Source organism: Lontra canadensis, unplaced genomic scaffold (assembly GCF_010015895.1).
Source record: "Lontra canadensis isolate GAN:19392208 unplaced genomic scaffold, GSC_riverotter_1.0 scaffold25, whole genome shotgun sequence".
Lineage (NCBI taxonomy): Eukaryota > Metazoa > Chordata > Mammalia > Carnivora > Mustelidae > Lontra > Lontra canadensis.
The window spans coordinates 22,748,558-22,771,682 of record NW_022631019.1 but is presented as its reverse complement, the minus strand read 5'-3'; the positions used below and the strand labels follow the sequence as shown (position 1 = coordinate 22,771,682).

Sequence of the window (23,125 nt, the reverse complement as noted above, 5' to 3'; positions counted from 1 at the left end):
TCCATGTGAATGTAGGATTAAGATTGTAATTTAACCGTATATTGTCAGCAGTTAACTGCTTTTAAGACTAGTGACTCACTTTCCTACTTGAAGCTTTTTAAGAACTGCTGTTTGGGTTTGAGCTTTCTAGTGGGGCATGGTAAATAAATTAAAAAAAAATCTCTATTAGGACATGGTATAAGGTACAAACTATGAATTTTATTTTTATCTTATTGTTTAAATCTTTATTTTTCAAGTGATCTCTACACCCATTGTGGGGTTTGAAATTATGACCCCTGAGATCAAGAGTTGCATGCTGTACTGACTGAACCAGCTAGGTGCCCCCCCAAACTGTGAATTTTAAAATGCGCAATTTTTATTCTTTATTATGTTTGTGAATTTTGTTCTAAAGTAGAATTTATAAAACATTTTGAGATACAATTCACATACCATACAGCTGACCCATTTAAAAAGTGCTGTTAATTGGTTTTTAGTATATTTAGAGTTGTGCAGCTGTCACCATTTTCATTATGCCAAAAAGAAACTATGTACGCAGTACCAGTCATTGTCTACTTCCCCCTTCCCCTTAGCCCTAAGCAGCCACTACTCTATTTTCTTTCTAAGAAGGAAATTTTTTTGTGATTTGAAACTTTTTAGTAACTTTTTCAGGGTTAAATGCTTAACAGCACAGGTCATTTCCTTCTAGATGTTTCCTGTGCATATATAAACACAGATTCAGGAATGTGTTGTAGTTTTAAGCCAAATGGGAACATTGTAAATTATTGCACCTGCACATAATTGTGAACACACTGTGTGATAGTCTTTTTGCCCTTAATAGATTGTGGCTATCCTTTCAGGTTAGTAAATACCTTTGTATCTTTTTTAAGGGCCTTGGTACATGAAACCACAGTACTTTGACTGACTTATCCCAGGTCACTGAACTTTTTTTTTTGGCTTTGACTTTGTAAACAGTGCTGTAGTAAACAATATGGTAGTTTTATTTTTGTATTCTGCAATGATTTCTTTAGAATGTATTTACAGAGGTGAAATAGATCAAACAAAAGAATGCATTTAACATTTTGATAGATATTTTCACACTGTTCTCCAGATTTCCACATTGTTCTACCAACACTGTATGAGTATTGTTAATTTTTTCTGTTGGTGTATATATTATTTTCCTAGATTTATAGGACTGTTTTTGTATCTTTTAACTTTATTGTGTCTTTTGCAAAATGTAGAGTTTTAAAAATCAAAAGTATTGGTCTTCTGCTTTTGACTTCTTATATACTTAGGTCATCCCTCACCCGATCTCCTGCCTTTCTTGTAATATTTTCGTACTTCTCTTTTTACGTTTTATATCTGTAATTCATCTGGAGTTTGTTTCTGTGTATTGTATAGGCAGGAAGTAGTGATGTAGTTTTACTTTTCTCACATTGGTAACTAGTGATCCTGGCACCATTTGTTGATTTCAGAGACCTCCTTTATAATAAAGTAGATCTCCTATATGTGGATCTGTTTTGACTCATTTGTTATATTGGTATGTTTATTCTTATTCTGGGGCTAGAATTTTCATTTTTTAAAAAAATTATTGAGGTATAATTGACATAAAATGCACACATTTTAAGTGTGAAATACAAGTATTGACATATCAGAGAATTCAGCTGAAGTGATCACTATAATCACATTAATTCCCATCTTCTCCAAAAGTTTTGTGGGCCTGTTTTAATTCCCTGAGCAGCAACTGGTGGTGATCTGCTTTCTGCCTAGGCCTAGAATTTAAATATTGTATTTTTTTTTTTTTAAGATTTTTATTTATCAGACAGAGAGAGACACAGCAAGAGACCGAATACAAGCAGGGGGAGTGGGAGAGGGAGAGGCAGGTTTCCTGCCGAGCAGGGAGCCCAAAGTGGGGAGCCCGACATGGGGCTCTATCCCAATCATGACCCGAGCCAAAGGCAGATACTTAACAACTGAGCCACCCAGGGCAACAACTGTGCCCCTAATTATTGTATTTTAATGGCATTTGGAATGACAGTAAAACAGTTGTTATTTCTAGAGTCACAGGTATACCCCAGTCCCAAAGGGATGAATGCTTCTCCACAGATACCTATAAAAGTTGCTCCCTCACCACTGTCAACTTCTTTGCCTTAAATGTTACCTTCTCATTGAGGCCTTCCATGAACATTATTTAAATTGCAGCTCTGTCCACTTTAATCTTCTCAATAGCCTTTTATTTATTTATTTATTTAATTGCAAAACAATTGAAAGTAATTTTTTTAAATTTTCTGCATTATTTATTAAAAAAAAAAAAGATTTTATTTATTTGACAAAGAGTGACATAGCCAGAGAGGGAACACAAGCAAGGGAAGTGGGAGAGGGAGAGGCAGGCTTCTCACTGAGCAGGGAGCCCTATGTGGGGCTCGATCTGAGGACCCTGGGATCATGACCTGAGCTGAAGGTAGCCACTTAACGACCAAGCCACGCAGGTGCCACCCTCTCAATAGCCTTTAAACCATCTTGTAATTTTCTGTACTTTCCAAAATGTTTGCAGTGAAGGTTTATTTTTAGAATTCAAAATTACCTTAAAGAGATTAATTTTAATGGGAGGGAAGAAAACCTATGTGTTTTGATTTTTTTTTTTTTTTTAAAGATTTTATTTATTTATTTGACAGAGACCACAAGTAGGAAGGGAGGCAGGCAGAGAGAGAGAGGAGGAAACAGCCTCCCTGCTGAGCAGAGAGCCCTATGCGGGGCTTGATCCCAGGACTCTGGGATCATGACCTGAGCTGAAGGCAGAGGCTTTAACCCACTGAGCCACCCAGGCGCCCCTGTGTTTTGATTTTTAAAGCCAATTTCAAACATTATTCTGTGGCACTCATGGCACCCATAGTCTTTAAATTTAAAACCTAATAAATACGCTATATCTTAAGTTCCTCTCAACTCCGGGAGGGAAAACTTGTTGCGTTATCACCTCACAGTAATACAAAGTGTAGGGTAATGAACTAAAGATAGTAACTGCTCAAAAAAGGAGCAAATTAAGGTTTATTGTTTGCATCATATCAGGTGGAATTCTTTTTTTTTTTTTCTCTCCCTTAGGTGGAATTCCAGAAAAAAATTAAATCACATAAACTAATATATGCCAGTGCTTAGAAGATTATTTTGATTAGCTCATCTTTTTCTTTTTTTAATTCAAAGGAGATAGGAACTCTATTAAAATATATTCTCCACAGATAAAGTTTTGGATTTATGTATTATGTGTTCTTTTAGGATCATAAAATCCAGAATGAGCTGATGTGCTTGGTAGCTGCCGCCTTTTAAGATTTTATTTATTTGACAGAGAGCTCAAGCAGCAGGAGCAGCAGGAAGAAGGAGAAGTAGGCTCCCTGCGGAGCAGGGAACCCCGGTGGGGCTCAATCCCAGGACGCTGGGACCTGAGCCATGGGCAGATGCTTAACTGAGCGAGCCACCCTGGCGCCCCTTATAGCTGCCTTCTTAATTATGTTGTTGTGACTTATCTGGGTAGATTTACTCAATGAGAAGATGTAGTTGAGGGTTCATGTCAAGGCTGCTGAATGGAGGAAGACATTTTGTCGGCCTTCTGGCTGAAGACCTGTTAGATATAGGAAGCTCCTGTTTTTTGTCCCAGTTGTTTGTACTGTAATAATGATCATGAAGTGTTCAGCTCATGAAACTTTGTGTTTATGTCACCAGAGTTTATTCCCCTTACATGTAAAAATATATGCAGAGGGGCATCTGGCTGGCTGTCAGTGGAGCTTGTGTCTCTTGATCTTAGGTTGTGAGTTCAAGCCCCATGATGGGTGTAATGATTATAAATAAATAAACAAACAAACAAATGAAGATATGTTAAAACAAGGATCATTGTTATTAGCGATGAATGTAATTTTGTTTCTCAATATTACACGTGAATTAAGGACTTTTTCCATGGCCCAATTTCATTCTGTATATCATCATAAACAGTGATTTGAAAATCAAATAACGCCTGGGTGGTTCAGTCAGTTAAGCATTTTGCCTTCCGCTCAGGTCGTGATCCGAGGGTCCTGGGATTGAGTCCCACATCCTTGTTCAGTGGGGTGTCTGCTGCTCACCCTCCTTGTGCTAGCTAGCTCGTGCTCTCTCTGACAAAATAATCAATAAAATCTTTCTCCTTCGCATTTAAAATAACTTGTAGTTACTTTTGATTTCTAAAGTCAGTAAATGCTTATTGTAAATATTTTGGATAGTATGTACAATTACAGAATTATAAAAACACCCAAGAAGCAAACCCCAAACCCAGCCAACCAACCACCAACTAACTCTAATTCAGTCTTCTGCAATATTCTACTGTTAGTTTACCTTTTGTGACAGGACCATCTGGTTTTTTTATTCAAAGCTTGTAAAAATGTAAATGATTATAGTATATTTACAGACAGGAAGATCTCTTTGGTGCTAGTAATGAGAATGACTGCTTCTTGACCTTTGCTTTTGTGTGTTTGTTTTTCGTTGGTTTGTTTTTTAAATCTGATGGTCAGTATGAATTTTTACTGATTATTTCTCTTGTTTAGAGGTAAACTTATGGTTCATTTCTAGCAAGTATATAGGACTCAATAACATTTTATTTATTTGTTCATTTAAAGATTTTTTTTGTTTATTTGACTGAGAGAACGTAAAAGAGGGAACACAAGCAGGGGAAATGGGAGAGGGAGAAGCAGGCTCCCTGCTGAGGCTGGATCCCAGGATCCTGGGATCATGACCTGAGTTGAAGGCAGTCGCTTAACCAACTGAGCCCCCCCAGGTGCCCCTCAATTACATTTTATAAGCAAGTCTCTTCTCATTTTCCCTTTGCCTTAATTTTCTCACTAGTTGAGTTTCATTTTGTAAGTCACTCAATCCTTTTTGGAAGAAGTTGAGATAAAAGTAAAAACATTCCTGTGATTATAGTTTTCTGTCTCTTTTTTCTTTTTTTTTTTTTTAAGATTTTATTTATTTATTTGACAGACAGAGATCACAAGTAGGCAGAGAGAGAGGAAGGGAAGCAGGCTCCCGTCTGAGCAGAGAGCCTGATGGTGGGTCTCGATCCCAGGATCCTGGGATCATGACCTGAGCCGGAGGCAGAGGCCTTAACCCACTGAGCCGCCCCTTCTTTCTATTTTCAATTTAACATATCAGAGTATTTTATGATAGAATATTTCCATAGATAATTTTAAGGTTGTGTACTATTCTCTTTTCCTAATATTGTTCATTTAGGCTTCTAAATTTTTACCATTGTCGGTGGTGCTGTAATGAATATTTTTATCAGTTGTAGTTTGAATTATTTTCTTCACTTAAGCTTTAGAAGCAGAAAAATACTGTTAATCCTTTATAATGCTGTTCTACCTCTTTAACTATTTTTTCCCCATTTTTAAGATATAATTTACATATAGTTAAAATATTAATTTACAGTTTGGTAGGTTTTGACAAATACATATATTCTTGTAACCACCATAATCAAGATATAAAACAGTTTGAACACTTCTCCAAATTCCGAGGAGTCCCTTGGTGTAGTCAGTTCTTATCTCCATTCCCAGCCTCTGGTAATCATGAATCTATTTTTTGCCTCTCTAGTTTTGTCTTTTCCAAATGTCGTGTACTATAAATGTGTGTAACTTTTGAGTCTGGTTTTTTTTTTTTTTTTTTTTTCACTTAGCATAATGCATTTGAGAATCTGTGTTGTATATGACAGTACTTTGGTCCATTTTATTGCTCAGTAGTATTTCATTAAATGGTTGTGCGACTGTTGATCCACTTTGTATGCTTAATTTTAATTCTCAGCTGGAAAGCTTGGTATACTCTTTACTTGAAAGATGGCATGTAGGTGGCATATTTTATTACTTTTCTATATTGTTTGTGTGTGTGTGTGTTTAAAGATTTTGTTTATTTATTTGAGAGAGAGTACAAGCTGGGAAGAGAGGGTGAGGGAGAAGCAGACTCCCTGTTGAGGAGGGAGCTCCATTGTGCAGCTCTATCCCAGGACCCTGGGATCATGACCTGAACCGAAGGCAGATCCCTAACTGAGCCATCCAGGCGCCCCTGTATTGTGTTTCTATAGCCTTTATACAGGAGACAGAATTGTGTCAGTACATAAAATCTTTGGGCCATAGATAAAATATTTTATTGTCTTTGGCACATAATATTTTAGAGAACCAAGGATAAACTATTTTTCCCCCCTGCTGGGATACGTAAGGAATACTCCATCATTAGGACAATTTGTTCAGGATGTGATTTTTATGTGCTATATGAGTGAGACCTTTTGTTCTTAATAGTTTTAAAGCTTGAGAAGGTTTCTTTGGTTATTTTAGGTTTTTTGCTCAGGAATGACCTTTTTTTTTCTTTTTGAACTATCAAGTTGTACCTTCATTATTTTTTAGAGCACTTGTCTTTTATTTATTTGAGAGAGAGTGTGAGAGAGAACAAGCAGAGGAAGGCAGCAGAGGGAGAGGGAGAAGCAGTCTCTGCTAAGGAGAGAACCCCTTGTGGGGCTTTATATAAGGACCCTGGGATCATGACCTGAGCTGGAGGGACATATAAATGACTGTGCCACCCAGGTGCCCTAGCAATCATCTTTCTTTAATTAAAATTTTTGATTTAGTTAATTATTGATTCTCATGCTATTGTAAGAAATAATAGAGAAATCCTTTATACACTTTGCTTCTGTGCCCCCGCCCCCCGCCCATCACGTTTTGCAGGTAATAGTTGTGTAGTATGACATCACAGCTAAGATGATGACATTGAAGGGCGCCTGGGTGGCTCAGTTGGTTAAGTGACTGCCTTCAGCTCAGGTCATGATTCTGGAATCCTAGGATCCAGTCCTACATGGGGCATCCTGCTTGGCAGGGAGTCTGCTTCTCCCTCTGACCCTCCCCATTCTCATGCTCCCTCTTTCTCTCTCTCTCAAATAAATAAAATCTTAAAAAAAAAAAAAAGATGATGACATTGATAAAAATCTACCCAGTCTTAGTTATTTCCAGTTTTGGACTCATTTGTATGTGTGTATTAAGTTCAGTATAATTTTATCACCTTATGTAGGTTTATTTATTTACCACTGTAGTCAAAATATCAAATAGTTCCCAAACCACAGAGACCTTTGAATAGCCCTTTTTATAACCACACCCACCTTCCCTTTGTGAGGTGGGGGTAGGGGAACTCCCCCCAGCCACTAATCTGTCTTACTCTCTGGTTTTCCAGTTTTCTCATTGCAAAACTGTTGTATGAATGGAATCATCTAGTATATAGGCTTTGGGGATTGGTCTTTCTTTGCTCTGCAGAAGGTCCTGGAGACTTCCAAGTTGTTGTACAATAGTAGTTCATATCTTCTGATTGCTACTTATGGTGCCATAGTATGGATGTACCACTGTTTGTTTAAATTGTTGAAAGACATCTGGGCAGATTCTGGTTTTTAGTTGCTACAGATAAACCTGTTCCTGTTCAGGTGTTTCTGTAAACGTAAGTTTTCATTTCTCTGTGATAAAAAGGCCTACGGGTGCACTTGCTGGGTTGTATGATAGTTGCATGTACAGTTTTTTAGAAACTGCTAAATTATTTTCTGGAGTGGCTGCGCTATTTTGCATTCTTACCAGCAGTGTTTGTTTGTTTTAAGATTTTATTTTTATTTATTTGAGAGAGAGAGAGAGCATGAGAAGGGAGAAGGTCAGAGAGAGAAGTAGACTCCCAGTGGAGCTGGGACCGATGCTGGACTCGATACTAGGATTCTGGCTTCATGACCTGAGCCGAAGGCAGTTGCTTAACCAACTGAGCCACCCAGGCACCCCCTACCAGCAATGTTTGAACACTGTAGTTTTTCTGTCCCCTTAGGAGGGTTTGGTGGTGTTACTGTTTTTATCTTAGTCAATCTGTTATGTAATGATACCTCATTATATATTTTTTAAGATATTATTTATTTATTAGAGAAAGAGATCACAAGTAGGTAGGTGGTCGGGGTGCGGGGGGGAGAAGCAGGCTCCCTGCTGAGCAGAGAGCCTGATGTGGGGCTCAATCCCAGGACCCCGAGATCATGACCTGAGCTGAAGGCAGAGGCTTAACCCACTGAGCCACCCAGGTGCCCCTCACTGTAGTTTGAATCTGTATTTCCCTGATGGCTAATGATGTTCAGCATCTCTTCATGTGAGCAGTTACCTTTATTTTTTAACATGATTTTATTCTTTTTTTACATTTATATGAGCTTAATTATTAATAAAAATATTAAATTCTATTTGATAAATTTCCTGTTTCCTTTATCCTAATGATATTTGCAGAACTCCATTTATAAGTTGGATAAGAGATCTTTACTTAGTTTATGGATCAACATTAACTTGGTTTGTATTCACTTGGAGAGAATTTGTTTTTTAAGATTTTATTTATTTTTGAGAGAGAGATGGAGCATGGCAGGGGAGGGAGGAGGGCAGAGGGAGAAGCATACTCCCTGCTGACCAGGGATCCTGACTTGGGACTCAGTCCCAGGACCCTGGGATCATGACCTGAGCCAAAGGCAGATACTTAACCGACTGAGTAACCCAGACATCCACTTGGAAAATTTCAATAATTCATTCATTCATTTATTTATTTATTCGACAGAGAGAGATCACAGGGCAGGCAGAGAGAGAGGGAGGAGGAAGCAGGCTCCCCACTGAGCAGAGAGCCTGATGCAGGGCTCGATCCCAGGACCCTGGGATCATGACCTGAGAGGAAGGCAGAGGCTTTAACCCACTGAGCCACCCAGGTGCTACCAAGATTTTATATATTTATTCGACAGGGATCACAAGTAGGCATAGTGTCAGGCAGAGAGAGAGGGGGAAGCAGGTTCCCTTCTGAGCAGAGAGCAGGATGCAGGCTCAATCCCAGGACCCTGGGATCATGACCTGAGCCGAAGGCAGAGGCTTAACCCACTGAGCCACCCAGGCACCCCTTTTTAATTTTATTTTTTTAAAGATTATTTATTGTAGAGAGAGGGCAAGCATGAGCATGAATTGGGGGAGGGACAGAGGGAGAGACTCTTAAGCAGACTTCCCTTTGAGCTGTGGTGCCCATGAGGAGCTCGATCTCATGACACTGAGCAAACCAAGAATTGGATGCTTAATGCACTCAGCCCCCCAGATTCCCCTTAATTATTTATTTTTAAACCAGATTTGGCAAATCTGTGGCCTCTGTTCTAGATCTGGCTTGCTGCCTATGTGTGTATGGCCCTTGAGCTAAGAATAGTTTTTACATTTTTAAGGTTGAAAATCAAAACAAAGAATATATGACAAAAACCCTGTGTAGCCCACAAAGTCTATATTATTTGGCCTGTTACAGAAAAAAGTTTGCCAACTCCTATTTTTTAAATAACAGCTTTATTGAGATGTTTTTCACATATCTTAAAATTCGTCTTTATTATAATTCAGTGGTTTTTAGTACATTCACAGTGTTATGCAACTATCAGCTATATAACTGTAGGACATTTTTTAGCACTCCTAGAAGAAACTTTGTACTCATTAGTAGTCATTGCCTATTTTCTCCTTTTCCAAGTGTTTGGCAAACACTAATCTACTCTTGTTTTCTGTAGATTTATTTATTATGGATGTTTCATATAAATGGGATCATATGATGTGTGACTTTTTTCACTCACTGTTTTTAGGGTTCATGGATGTTTATGTATCAGTGCTTCATTCCTTTTTATGGCCAGGTAATACTCCTTTATAGGATATTCTATATAATTTTTATACATCAGTTGATGGGCATTTGGGCTTCCATTTTTTTCATTTATTTTTTATTTTAATCTTTGACTTTTTCCTCCAGATTGAGCTCTTTTTAGATTTGTTTGCATTATTTGGCTTACTGCTTACTGCCTTGTGGATTTTAATTTTGCTATGAATTTTTGCCTATGTATATTCATTTCCTCTAACAATAGATAAATCATTTTCCGAAATCTTCTCTTCTGTATCTTCAGGATGTGATTTCTATTTCCTCGTTAAGTAGTTTACTCCCTATAGTCTCATGGTGACTTCTTTTGATCATCCTTGAATTAACGGAGAAGAAAGAATCCTAGAGTTCTGGCCACAGATGGGCTGTGTGGGTGGCTGTTATATCTTCAGATACACAGTTGGGTGGCACAGTAATGTGCACAGCTCCTTCGCCACTTCTGAGTTTCTAGCAGACTTTCATCTAGTGAGCTTCCTTGGATCTGGATGGGTCCTTTTGTCTTTGTTGCTGGAACAGTTGGCGTATCCTAGGAGTCAGACTCTTGAGTCAGCCTGCCTGGGTAACTTTAGGCAAGGTTTTCACTTTTCTCTGTCAGTTTTCTCCTCCATTAAAAAGTGGGGAATGTTCGGCTCAGGTCAGGATCTTGGGTTGTGAGGGTGGAGTCCTGCCTCAGGCTCGGAACCCAGCAGGTACTCTGCTTCTCTCCCTCCCTCCTGACCCCCAGCCGGCACAGGTACTCCTGTGTGTACTCATGTGCGCACTCTCTCTCTCTGAGGAAATTATAGTTGAGACCTCGAAGTTGAGTAACAAGTATGAAGAAGGGGTTCCTTTCAAGAAAGCACATGTGTGGGGGCCACTGGGTAGGAATGAGTTTGGCCTGTGTCTGGAGAGTTAAGAGGCCAGGACCAGAACTTGGACCAGATCATGGAAGACTACAGTAGAGATTTTGGCCTTGATCCTTAGAGCAATTGCCGGAGGCCTTTGGAAGTTTTAGCCAGAAGTCATGTGGTCACATTTTGAATTTTTCAAAAAAATCAGTTTCAGATAAGAGGATCTGAGCTTGAATCTAGCAAGTCCCCTTTTACAGACAGTACGTGGCCCATGGCTGTAACAGATGGATCTGGGAACCAGGGCTCCTGGATCCTTTGGGGTTTTGGACCACATGCTTGCACAGGAAGGGAAGAAACAGGTGAGGCCACCTGTTCAGAGGTCCCCACCCAGTGACCTCTGAACCCTTTCTCAGAACACCACTGAAGAGGCTCACATGCATGGTTTGCATACTCACCCCTCTCAGCCTCCCTGTCCTCTTAGGGCTTTTCTCTGTGTGGAAAGGGAAAGTTCATTCCTTTTTTTTTTTTTTTAAAGATTTTGTTTATTTGACAGAGAGAGAGATCACAAGTAGGCAGAAAGAGAGGGGGAAGCAGACTCCCTCCTGAGCAGAGAGCCCAGGGAGGGCTGGATCCCAGAACCCTGAGATCATGACCTGAGTGAAGGCACAGGCTTAACGCACTGAGCCACCCAGGTGCCCCTACCCTTTTTTTTTTTTTAAATTTGAGAGAGCGAGCATGAGAGGAGAGAGGGTCAGGGGGAGAAGCGGACTCCCCGGTGAGCAGGGAGCCCAATGCGGGACTGGATCCTGGGATTCCAGGATCATGACCTGAACTGAAGGCAGTCGCTTAACCAACTGAGCCACCCAGACACCTGGGAAAGTTCATTCCTGATGTGGAGTAGAGGCAGTCCTACTGGATTGGGGGGTGGGGAGGTCATGTGGAATAAATGAGCTGATTTACTTAACCATTTCTCTATCACTAGGCAGTAAAGTTGTTTGAAATGTTCACTATTATAAAAAATATTGCAAGGGGCACCTCGGTGGCTCTGGGGGTTAAGCCTCTGCCTTCAGCTCAGGTCCTGATGTCAGGGTCCTAGGATCGAGCCCTGCATCGTGCTTTCTGCTCAGTGGGGAGCCTGCTTCCCCCACTCTCTGCCTGCCTCTCTGCCTACTTGTGATCTCTCTCTCTGGCAAATAAATAAATAAAATCTTAAAAAAAATTGCAGAGAATGTCTTTATATCATTTTGAGAAAACTTAATAAGCTCCTAAAACAAGATTTAAAAAAATGGGGAATGGAGGATAAATAAGAATTATTTCATATCTGGGGCGCCTGTGGGTGACTCAGTTGGTTAAGCATCTACCTTCGACTCAGGTCATGATCCCAGGGTCCTGGCATCTAGTCCCAAGTCAGGTTCTCTGTTCAGCAGGGAGCCTCTTATTCCCTCTTCCTGCCACTCTGCTGGCTTGTACTCTCACTTTCTCTCTCTCTGTCAGACAAATAAATAAATACATAAATGCACACACACATACATACATACATACAAATCTTTAAAAGAAAAACAAATTCTTTGGTTTGAGAATTAAATAATATCTATTGCTACCTAGAACATAGTAAGTACCAGCTGTTACAACAGTTACAAAAGGCTCTCCTGTTTCTGTTCTTTTCACAGTGCTGTCCCTGTGGAAACTGCTTCTGGATATACCATAATGAACTTTTTATTTACTGGTGGCTATTCCTACCCTTAACTTTTTGTTGAGAGTATTTACTGTTTTTTTTTCTTATTGATAAAATTAACTGCACATTGAACACCTTGGCTTATCGACCTTATGCCTTACTTTGGTTATTTAAGATGTTTTTAGAAGAGAATTGGTTTGAAAGGTATTCATATTTTAAAGACATCACAAATGTTAGATTCATTTTTAAAAGATATGATTTTTTTTTGTAGGTGTTAAACAAAATGTAGAAACTACCTGAGAAATTTTAAATTAACATTTGAGTAAATTATCTTTTAGTCTTGTTTTACTTATGTCTGTATGGAAATATATATGTATCTTTATATATGCAGATTTGTAGAATCCTTACACGTAGACATTTTCTTGTTTAGCAATTTAAAAAATGTCTTAAATAGCTGTATAAAATTCTATAAACGACTTTATGCTATATTTAATGATTCCTGATACATTTAAAATTTTTACCACTTTTTTTAAAAGATTTATTTGAGAGTGAACGCACACACGTGTGTGTAGGAGAGGAGCAGAGAGAGAGTAAGAATCTCAAGGAGACTCCCACTGAGCAGGGAGCCCAATGTGGGGCTCGATCTCAGGATCCTGAGATCATGATCTCAGCCTGAAGCAAGACTTGGTCTCTATGGACTGAGCCACCCAAGTGCCCAGTAAGACCTTTTTTTAAACCACTTTTGCCATCACAGTGTCTGGTTGAAGATCTTTATTAATAAATCTTTGATGATATTTCTGATTATTTGCCTTGGCTAAATTCCTAGAAGTGGAATCAGTGCATCCGAGGGCATGACCATTTATAGAACTTGATGCATATTGTCAGATTTTTCTCTTGAAAAGCTCTAAAATGCCTTACAAAGTACTAAGCAAGATAAGAACCATTTTAAAGAAGCTGGCACTAGAAGTCTTCATTCTGCTATTTTTATCACTCCTAAGACCAAGGGTTATTTCTCACATTACAAATAATAGTATGTAATGTGTGTCATGTTTTTAATACTGTGGGGGTTACTTTTAGGGAGATAAGGTAAACTACTGTGGCACTATTGATAGAGTGCAGTTTTGCTGCTTAGTGGTTGTTACTTGAGAGCAGTTGAAAGAGCAGTACCATGGTCCTTGAACTTTTGTCTACATCAGTTGACAGAGAGCACATAAACTAGAGAAGTAGTCTTTAAGTACTCCTCCTACCCAGAGACTGACACTGTAGGCATACTCGGTAGCAGACAGTTTCCCCTTTGAACTTATTTTCCAAAATTGGTAGTTTTCACTGGTGGTAAGTTGTGTATCTGTTTAGAAGTATTCACTGTTGTATAGAAAATTCTTATCAGTGCATGTGTAGGCCCATAATTTTTTTGACAAACTCTTATGGTAGAAATTCTTCTAAACTTTTAATGCCTGTGAATACATGCCTGTTAGTGAACATAAGGTATGACAAAGTGAATCTCAGAAAACTTGGTATTAGCAAAACTTTGGAAAAGCCAGTTGTGTGCCTTTTTTTGTGGACAAATACTTGTTACATTCACATTACTTTACATAGATTCCAGTACTCTGCCAGTAGGATTGTTCCTGATGGCAAATATGTTAAATTTTCTTTTTATTTATTTATTTATTTATTTGACAGACAGATCACAAATAGGCAGAGAGGCAGGCAGAGACAGACAGGAGGAGGAGGCAGGCTCCCTGCTGAGCAGAGAGCCCGATGCGGGACTCGATCCCTGGACCCCGAGATCATGACCCGAGCCGAAGGCAGAAGCCTTAACCACTGAGCCACCCAGGCGCCCCTAAATTTTCATTTTTTTTAAAAGGTCTGATACTTACAGATTTGCCACAACCTGATCTAACAATTTTTGGATGAGTATTCTTAATTTTTTAAAAAATTTTCTTCCATATGTCCTCTCTTAAGACTGGCATTTTAGAATGAGTTTTTTTTTATAATGAACACTTTTTGGTGTGTGCTTCATTTGCAGATAAACATTTTTTGATGTAATCTATATAGTGCTATGGGAGTCTCTTATGTTTTTGAAATTTGTTCTTTTGATGGTCAGGAATATGCCATTCAGATTTCCAGCTGTAGTTTATAGCCAGGAAGAGATAAGGCTGATCATTATTTTTTAAGTTTATTAAATATTAAAATTATTTACAATATATTTACATTTATTTATAATAATATTACGATCATTAAATATATTCATGATACATAAAATATATAAAATATAATTAAAAATATTTTTATTGTGAGAGTGAGCCCACACCTGTGAAGGGGGCAGAGGGAGAGAGAGACTCCCTGCTGAGTAGAGGGGGCCAGCTGCAGGGCTCCACGCTGGGACCCTGAGACCATGACCTGAGCCAAAAACAGATGCTTAACTGACTGAGCCACCCAGGTGCCCCAAGATTTTCTAAGTAATCTCTATACCCATTGTGGAGCTCAGAGTCACAACTCTGAGATCAGGAGTCTTCTGTGCCCCTGATCATTATCTTAAGTCTTACACTTTTAATTAGGTCCTTATGTAACAATTTAATTTTCTTTCTGTAGTTAAAATGGCCTAGTCCTCAGTATTGATTTCAACTTGAACATGATTGGTGAAATAAAGACTGGCAGAACCAGCAGTTGCAAGGTTTTGTGTTTAAAGGTCACTAGTATCATTAAATGATTTTGGAAAATACGTGTTCATCCTTTACTTTGTAAATTGTTTTTTGTCTAGGAACTGCTGACATTTACATGAGGTGTATATATTCTGGTAGCAAAACAGTTCTGTTAACTTGTTTATTATGTGGGTCTGTTACACATTAGGTAATCTTTAAACTCTTTATGTTTTTACTTTTATTCTTTAAACTCTTAATGTTTTTACTTTAATTGCTAATGATAGTAGCAGTGTTTAATGATAGTAAAGTGGAAGTTCATTCTTTAAAATATTTTCAGAGAGAGCACGAGAGGGGGAAGGGAGCTCTGTGCCAGACTCCTCTCAGTTCTGAGATCAGGACCTGAGTTGACACTTGACTGAGCCACCCAGGCACACATGGAAGTTCATTCTGACCCTGGTTATTGTGGTGACTTCATTTCCCCCTTGTGTATCATGGAAGACCCTCTCGTAATAGTAATCACGTGTTGGAACAACTGTTTAACTACATGTCCTTTTGTGCTTGCCTTTGATGAGAACAGAGTTTTAAAGGTTTTGAGACCTGAATTTGAATTCCAGTTCTATTTCTGATCTTTGTCTGCTTCATGACTTCACTGAACCTTGGTTTCATATGTCAGATAGGATGTCTCTTCTGTAGTACAGCGTCTTGAAACTCAGCAAACTCTGGTATTTAGCGTTACGGGCAGTGAAGAAATAAGAGTGGAAACATTCATGAATGTGTTAGGCCAAAAGAGTAGGTCCCCCCTCTCCTTTGAGGAACCACCCAGACATCCCAAGATGGGCTCAAATATGTAACCCCAAGATCTAGAATCACGTGCTCTGTGCCTGCCACGTACCCCTCAAGTTTGTGCTTCTGCGTGGGTTTTTCTCACTGGTATCATCTCCTGGTAATGGTTCTTGGCCTGTTAGTGAAACAGAGCCATGGTGATCTAGGCTTGCCTATGTAAAAAATCCTCCAGGAGAGCAAAGGTAGTTGAGAAAATTGGACAACTTAGATTTATTTGGTAGTTAAGGAAGCAAATATTTGAGTGAAGGCAGTTTTAGTCTCAAGGTATAGACAGAAATGTGTTTTAGCTAGCAGAATTTCAGGACATTAAATGAAGGACTACCAGGATTTCTCTGATCCCCCTGCCCCAGCAGGAAATAGGTGGACCTTCTTGGTACTGGGTGGCTTTTTCATGGTCTGTATTTCTGCTTTTTTCTTTTTCTTTTTTTTAAGATTTTACTTGACAGAGATCACAAGTAGTCAGAGAGGCAGGCAGAAAGAGGAGGAAGCAGGCTCCCCGCTGAGCAGAGAGCCTGATGTAGGACTTGATCCCAGGACTCTGGGACCATGACCTGAGCTGGAGGCAGAGGCTTTAACCCACTGAGCCACCCAGGCGCCCCTTATTTCTGCTTTTTTCAATATAATCTCTTCTCTGCGTCCACTTATTCACCTGGTTATATTCAGTAGAAAGACACCCCAACTGCCAGACATTTTGGGGAATTTCACCTTATTTTTCCAAGCTATCTGGTCCAAATGCTTAGAGGGAACCTGAGTTGGTCAGTTTACCATTTCTCACCAGGTACAAAGTGATTTGGCCATTTAGGAGAATACTTTTGCTGTAGTTGTTGGGTGGCCTGGGGTAGTAGGAGTCATGAACTTGCCCTTTCTAGGCTGGTATCCTGAAACATGTTCATAAAATATTGATCTGTTGAATTTTACTTTAATATAGCTTAGTTACTCTTTAAACTTCCAGTGTGATATGTCAACAATAAATCTCAGTGATATCCTTGTGTCTGAGTTTGGTTCTTCTATAGCAGAGAACTGATCAAGCTCGTTTAAGTAAAGGGACATTCATTCTAAGAGACACCGAACAGTTTAACAATGTAATCAAAACATTTTTTAAGGTTTTTTATTCTGGACTGCATGGTCTGTTTACCTGATTCCTTCTGCTGTGTAATTTTAATTTTCAATAATAGCTACCTGAGAAACTGATAAATTGTAATTCATAAAGTATTTGGATCATGAACTTCTTATATTTGTGCCTAAGTTTCTTTTTTTTTTACTCTCCCTCCCCAAACCTTGGCTGGCAAGAGACACAGACATCTAAATGGTGAGGTAGGACAGTCAGGAGACAGTAGTGCCATGAAGTTCAGGAATAAATTGTAGAAGGTAACTTCTCAGTCTTGTGACCCTGAGATCACAACCTAAGCCAGAATCAGAGTTGGACACTTAACCCACTGGGCCCACTAGGTACTTCTGTGCAGTGATTATGGAAATGCTGAACTGGAGAGACAGCCAGCCCCCCCCCCACCCCCACCCCAGCATGGGAAAGAAAGGGTGAGTAGGTGAAGGAGACATTTCAGTAACTTTATAAAAGTTAAATATGGGGTGAATACAGAAGTTCTTAACTAAATACTGGACATTCTATCTCATTAACCCGTATAACAAACTTGTATATACAGCAGTTGCAGATGAGGAAACAGTGATGTATGAGATGTTGGGTATGTTGAGTAGGATGATGGGAAAGTGATGTAGTTTTGGAATATAGGTGAGGTTTCGGGGCTGACGATGACCAAGAAAAGAATTCATGAGCCGTCTTTGGTGCAAAATGGTAGCTTATTAAAGGACAGGGACAGAACCCCGGGGGCAGAGAGAACTGCTGCATGAGGATCTTGAGGATGTTGAGGACTGGGAGTTGGGGGAAAGGAGGGAAAGGTCTCAAAAGAACTTTCGTATGCTAAGAAGAACCAACCTACAATATATTTAAGAGACTGGAGACCTTGCCTTTCCTTAAATTTGTTTTCCCCTCCAGCATGTTACTACAGTTGGCAGATTCCTGGAAGATAGTCATACGTGTCCCACCCAAGAGTCCCCAGGGGTGGGTGGGGAGGTTGCAGGGTGCAGGCTTATGTTTTGTCCTCAGCTAGCGTTCAGTTCCCTCATTTCCTCCCTGAACAATTTTGACCCTTAAATCTGAGGTTGCTGAAGGTGGAAGTTCTCATCTTCTGTAAGATCCTCCTGCTGTAGGGGTGTAGAGACACCCTGAACATATTACAGAAGTGGAGGCAGTTGAATCCAACGCTGACAGAAGTATTTCCAGGTGATAGGGATCATCTGTTGTTGTGAAGTCATAGTAGGGATGGAGTCTCAACAGCAAGCGGAGATTAGAAAAGGCAACAGATTAAGATCAGTATGGCTATTAAGAATGAGAAATCCAGGGCACCTGGGTGGCTCAGTCATTCAGCGTCTGCCTTCGGCTCAGGTCATGATCCCAGGGTCCTGGGATCAAGTCCCACAACAGGCTCTCTGCTCTGCAGGAAGCCTGCTTCTCCATCTCCCACTTCCTCTGCTGTGTTCCCTCTCTCACTGTGTCTGTCTCTGTCAAATAAATGAATAAAATCCTTAAAAAAAAAATGAAAAATCCAACAAAGTGACCCCTAATAGTTGACCGTAATTTTCCTCTAAGCCAGGAACTTAGCCCATCATTAATGGGACAAGAGATCATTTAAAGCACCAATTTGAGTATTCATGTTGGTTAGAAACCCAGAAGTATTTTTGTGGTAATCTGGAATATATACACAGCATATTTATGATGGTGTAAGTTCTACCTTATGCAACACTTAAAACGTCTAATGCTATTCTGTTTTGTAAAACTGCTTCACACAACTGTATTCCTTTATTGTTTAATAGAGGAATACTATTTTCAGTTGTCATTTAGGGCTTTGAGCTTCCCTGTGCCAAACATCTCCAGTCTTAAAGAGGGAAGAAAGATGGATGCTAGGTGGTCCTAACAATGTAACACAGAACAGGTCCACTATTGTTTTAAATTTGGAAGGTTAGCTGGGTTGGTAATGGTTTTAATAATGCCTCCATGTATGCAGGCAAAAACCCAGAGTACAGTGGCCTGTCCAGCCTGAGGGAATCCATGGCCACAAATTAAGAGTTGCATAGCCACTGGGTTCTAGCCAGGAGCCAGCCATCTAATACTGGGCCTCTTTGAAGTGCAGTCAGGGTATCAAGGGCTATTCACTTGGGAGGCCTATCCTTTGAATTTGTGTAATTTCTGGGTCAATATGATTGAGGAATTACGACTTGATAATAACCCCCTTTTTAAATTGCTCAATGGGCATGTAGGAATACAGAAGCATATTTGGAGTCAGTACGAATATTAATTTAAGACTTCAGCAATTGCCAAGCACAAGTGAGCACTACAGCATACCCAGCTTTTATTCCTTTTTCCCTAAACTATTGTCATCATGAAACCTGACTGCATTTTTTAATCTGGATGACTGGAATAAAAAAGATCAAAACCTCTGAACAGTTGCACTCTACAGAATTACTAAGGGTAGATAGATGGGTTTAAAGTTTGACAGCTTTTAAATGTGTTTCAGGCCTGTGTTTACTTTTGGTCTCTTAAGACTGTCATTACAGTCAGAGACTATCTCTTGTGAGCAGCTTTGAGGCTCCTTTTACTGGGAGAGCTGTTGTATGGTCATAAGCTAAAGCCTTACTCTGCAGTTGGTACCTCATTTGAGGTGGCTTCTGGGATAAACAGGACTATGAGGGACAAAACTATTTAGAAGCCCTTTTTGTTTGGGGTCCAGTCTTAGCAGTATCCTAATTACAGAGAATCCCCCTCCCAAGTAGGAGAAAAACTCATCAAGAGATAAGGGCATCCCCAAGTGTATCACCCAGTCCAGTCATAAAGTGAGGTCATCCATTATCACCTTTAAGTGCGTAGTTAACCCTGTGGAGTGTGGTATGCTCTGGCTTTTAAGGAAATTTTCATCATCCCAGCCACCAAGAATTGAAGTGTTAGTGAAGTTATATGATGGGGGAATTAATCCTAAATAACTACATGCCCATGGGGTCCTGTTATCCCTACAGAAGAAGCAATTATACATGAACTATTGTGTGGAAGTAGAAAAGCTGTTTCTCTGAAGTTTACCTCAAGCTGTCTACCTTAACTAGGACTTACCATACACAAAGGTGGGTTACTGAAACAATTAAAAAAAAAAACCCTCATTTTCAGAGATAGCCAAAATCAAGACTTATGTTAGCAAAACAAGTCCCAGTTAACTTGACCTAATTATTTACATAAGCTCAGTAAGAATGATTGATTATATAGATCATTTAGAATATGCTTTACCAAAACATTTTATAGAGTCTTTAGGTTGAACTTTTAGTAGCCTCTCCACGCCAGAAGCCCAGCCAGGTACTGCCATCAGACATGCCTGTAATTCCTGTAGATGTGGGCAGATCCTCTTCATGAGGTCCCCAATATATCCTGAGGTTCCCCCACACAAGCCAGAAGTGATGTTCTTTACTCACCTGGTGAGGATGGTGGGAACTCTGTAAGCAAGACCAACATTTCCAAGGAGCCTTATGGTTCCAGGTTTCATAAAGTCAGCCGTGTTAGTTCCTCAGAGCTATTTGGTCATATCTAAGTCTATGCATGTCTCTCTCAAATATGATATTCCAGTCAAAGCCCTGGTGAAATAACCAACATTTCCAAGTGTATCCTGTTACAAGGATAACAGATTTTTATTTCTTTAAGATTTTATTTATTTGACAGAGATCACAAGTAGGCAGAGAGAGAGAGAGAGAGAGAGAGAGAGAGGAGGAAGCAGGCTCCCCGCCGAGCAGAGAGCCCAGGATGGGCTCAGTCCCAGGACCCTGGGATCATGACCCTAGCGAAGGCAGGTGCTTAACCCACTGAACCACCCAGGCGCCCCAGGAGAACAGATTCTTACTGAATTTATGCAGATGGTAATAACTGCCATGGAAGAATACTTACTGAAACCTTTTGAATTTCAGAGGGTTCAGAGAGAAGTTAAATCCTTCAGTTTGTTTATAGATGAGTATTTTATCATACTTTTGTAAGTGATACATAACTTAAGAGAAAGTTTCCTTAATCTGGAAGAGTAAACATGAGAGAACCAGCAATGTTTTAAACAAGTCACAAAACTTGTAATAACCTTAGTCCATTTAGTTCCATGTTACTAATTCTTGTTTAATTTAAATGCAGCTTTAGTTTGTTTTGAAAATGCCTATTTCAGAAAGTTTTAGGATTTTAAAGATATTAAATACCTGTATTTGTCCTTAAAAGTCCTTTATATGGGGACACCTGAGTGGATCAGTCGCTCAGCATCTGCCTTCTGCTCAGGTCATGATCCCAGGTTCCCCGGATCAAGTCCAACATTGGGCTCCTTGCTCAGCAGGGGAGCCCACTGCTCCCTCTGACTGCTTCTCAACTTGCTTGTGTGTGCTCTCTGACAAATAAGTAAATAAAATCTTTTTTTTTTTTTTTTAAGATTTTATTTATTCATTTGCAAGAGCTACAGAGAGGAAGAGGAAGAAGCAGACTCCCCGCTGAGCTGGGAGTCTGACATGGGGCTCAATCCCAGGAACTGGAGATCATGACCTGAGTTGAAAACAGACACTTAACCATCTGAGCCACCCAGGCGCCCCAAATAAATAAAATCTTAAAAAAAAAAGTACTTTATATGAATTTCCCTAAAGATGAAACATTTTACAAGAGAATAACTATAGATGACCAAAACTCAGAAATGGACATGGTTAGAAATCTGAGAGGTTACAACGTAACTGACAAAGAAATCTGGTTATTTCTGTGACACATAACAATTCAATAATCAAAATACTGAGTGATGATGATCTTATGCCACAAGGTAACAAACCTAATTAGACTGTTCATGATTTAAATCTTGGGGGAGTTGGCTAAAACCTTAGAAAGCTTTAAAGCACTTGCTTAAATGGGATTAGGGTTCTTTGAAAAGACCTGATAAGGGAAAACATAGAAACCGGTTTTCTGGGCAGACAAAAGACAAAAGAGGAAAAAAATCTGTGTTTACATTTCATTAAGAGAAGATGAACTTTTGATCATAGAGAATTCCAATCTTATACCACTGTACTTTTAAAATCCCTTTATTTTACTCTTAGTCTGTTCTGACCACACCTAAAGCTCCTTTCCAAAGATTTCCGATCACAAATCTTCTACAACTTTCCCTTGCACTCAGATTTTGTCCCAAGCATTTTTTGTAAGAGATTTTTAAAAAAATTATTTGACAGAGATGGCAAGAGAGGGAACACAAGCCCAGGGAGTGGGAGAGGGAAAAGCAGGCTTCCTACTGAGTAGGGATCCTGACCTGAGCAGAAGGCAGGAAGGCAGACACAACGACTGAGCCACCCAGCGCCCCCATACCCCCAAGCCATTTCTTTCTAAACCACCATCTTATTTAGGACAAAATTACCTTTTACCTTCAACAAAATACATTCCTATTCTTTATGCCTTTTTTCCGTATCTTCCACTTTTACATTGAGTTGTTTCCCTTATTCCCATCAGTCTTCATTACATTTTAGCAGAATTTTGTACTCCTAGAAATCTTGTCTCCAGGAAAAACTTAATAATCAATTATGAACTCTTAAGCCAAAACTTTAGACCACAAATTTCTGAGTCACTTAAGCACAAAGCATGTTTACCAAGAGACCCTAATATTCTTATTTTCTGGGCAGTAAGTATAGAAGTACAAACCTGTATTTAGTAATTAATGCTTTAGCACTTTATCCTATTTGGAAAAGACCCAGATGTCCAAAGACTTCAGTCCCGTTTACCATCCAAGCAAAACTTTGAAGTTTCACGTTACCAAAGACTTTAATACTTACCCATGAAAACTTTCCAGTCAGACAAGATTAACCATCATTTTAAGTCATCTTTTTGCTAACAGATTACAACAGATATTTTGAGTTTATTTGACCTTCAGCAAACCTCAGTAGAATGAAAGTTTTTACTACATTTGATGATGATTTTAAAGACATGTCTAAATTAAACCAACACATTAAATACTGGATATATTCCACCTGGGCCCATCCCATTTTCAGTTTTTACCTGATGGGGACTCTAGAGTGGGTAGTGTTAAGTCCAGGGGGTGCTCTTCTTGATGGGGTTTTGGAATATAGGTAAAATTCAGTGGGGTGAAGTCTCGAGGCAACAACCAGGAGCTAACGGGGACTGTGGGGCTGAGGGCTTGTGGAGTGGCTCCTAATACACTGGGGAGTTGGTTAGGGCAGTTTCAAAAGAACTTTCATATGCTAAAGAGGGCAGACCTACTAGAGACGCAGAGGCTTTGCCTTTGTCCAGTTAAGCTTGTTATCCCCTCTAGCAAGGTATTAACATTTAGTTGGGGGCATCATGGAAGAATGTTACACTTATCTCACCCAGAAGTCGG

General features: G+C 39.5%; 1 protein-coding gene and 1 long non-coding RNA gene across 18 annotated transcripts in view; both read left to right on the top strand.

The window, feature by feature from the left end:
* Positions 1–23,125, top strand: part of PUM1 (pumilio RNA binding family member 1) — a 138,382-nt gene that overhangs the window by 19,017 nt on the left and 96,240 nt on the right. The gene's annotated exons all lie outside the window — the stretch shown is intronic.
* On the top strand, positions 4,627–15,437 carry LOC116871311. Its single transcript, XR_004383367.1, has 3 exons — positions 4,627–4,642; positions 5,276–5,277; positions 15,258–15,437. It is a non-coding gene; the product is annotated as an uncharacterized LOC116871311 (long non-coding RNA).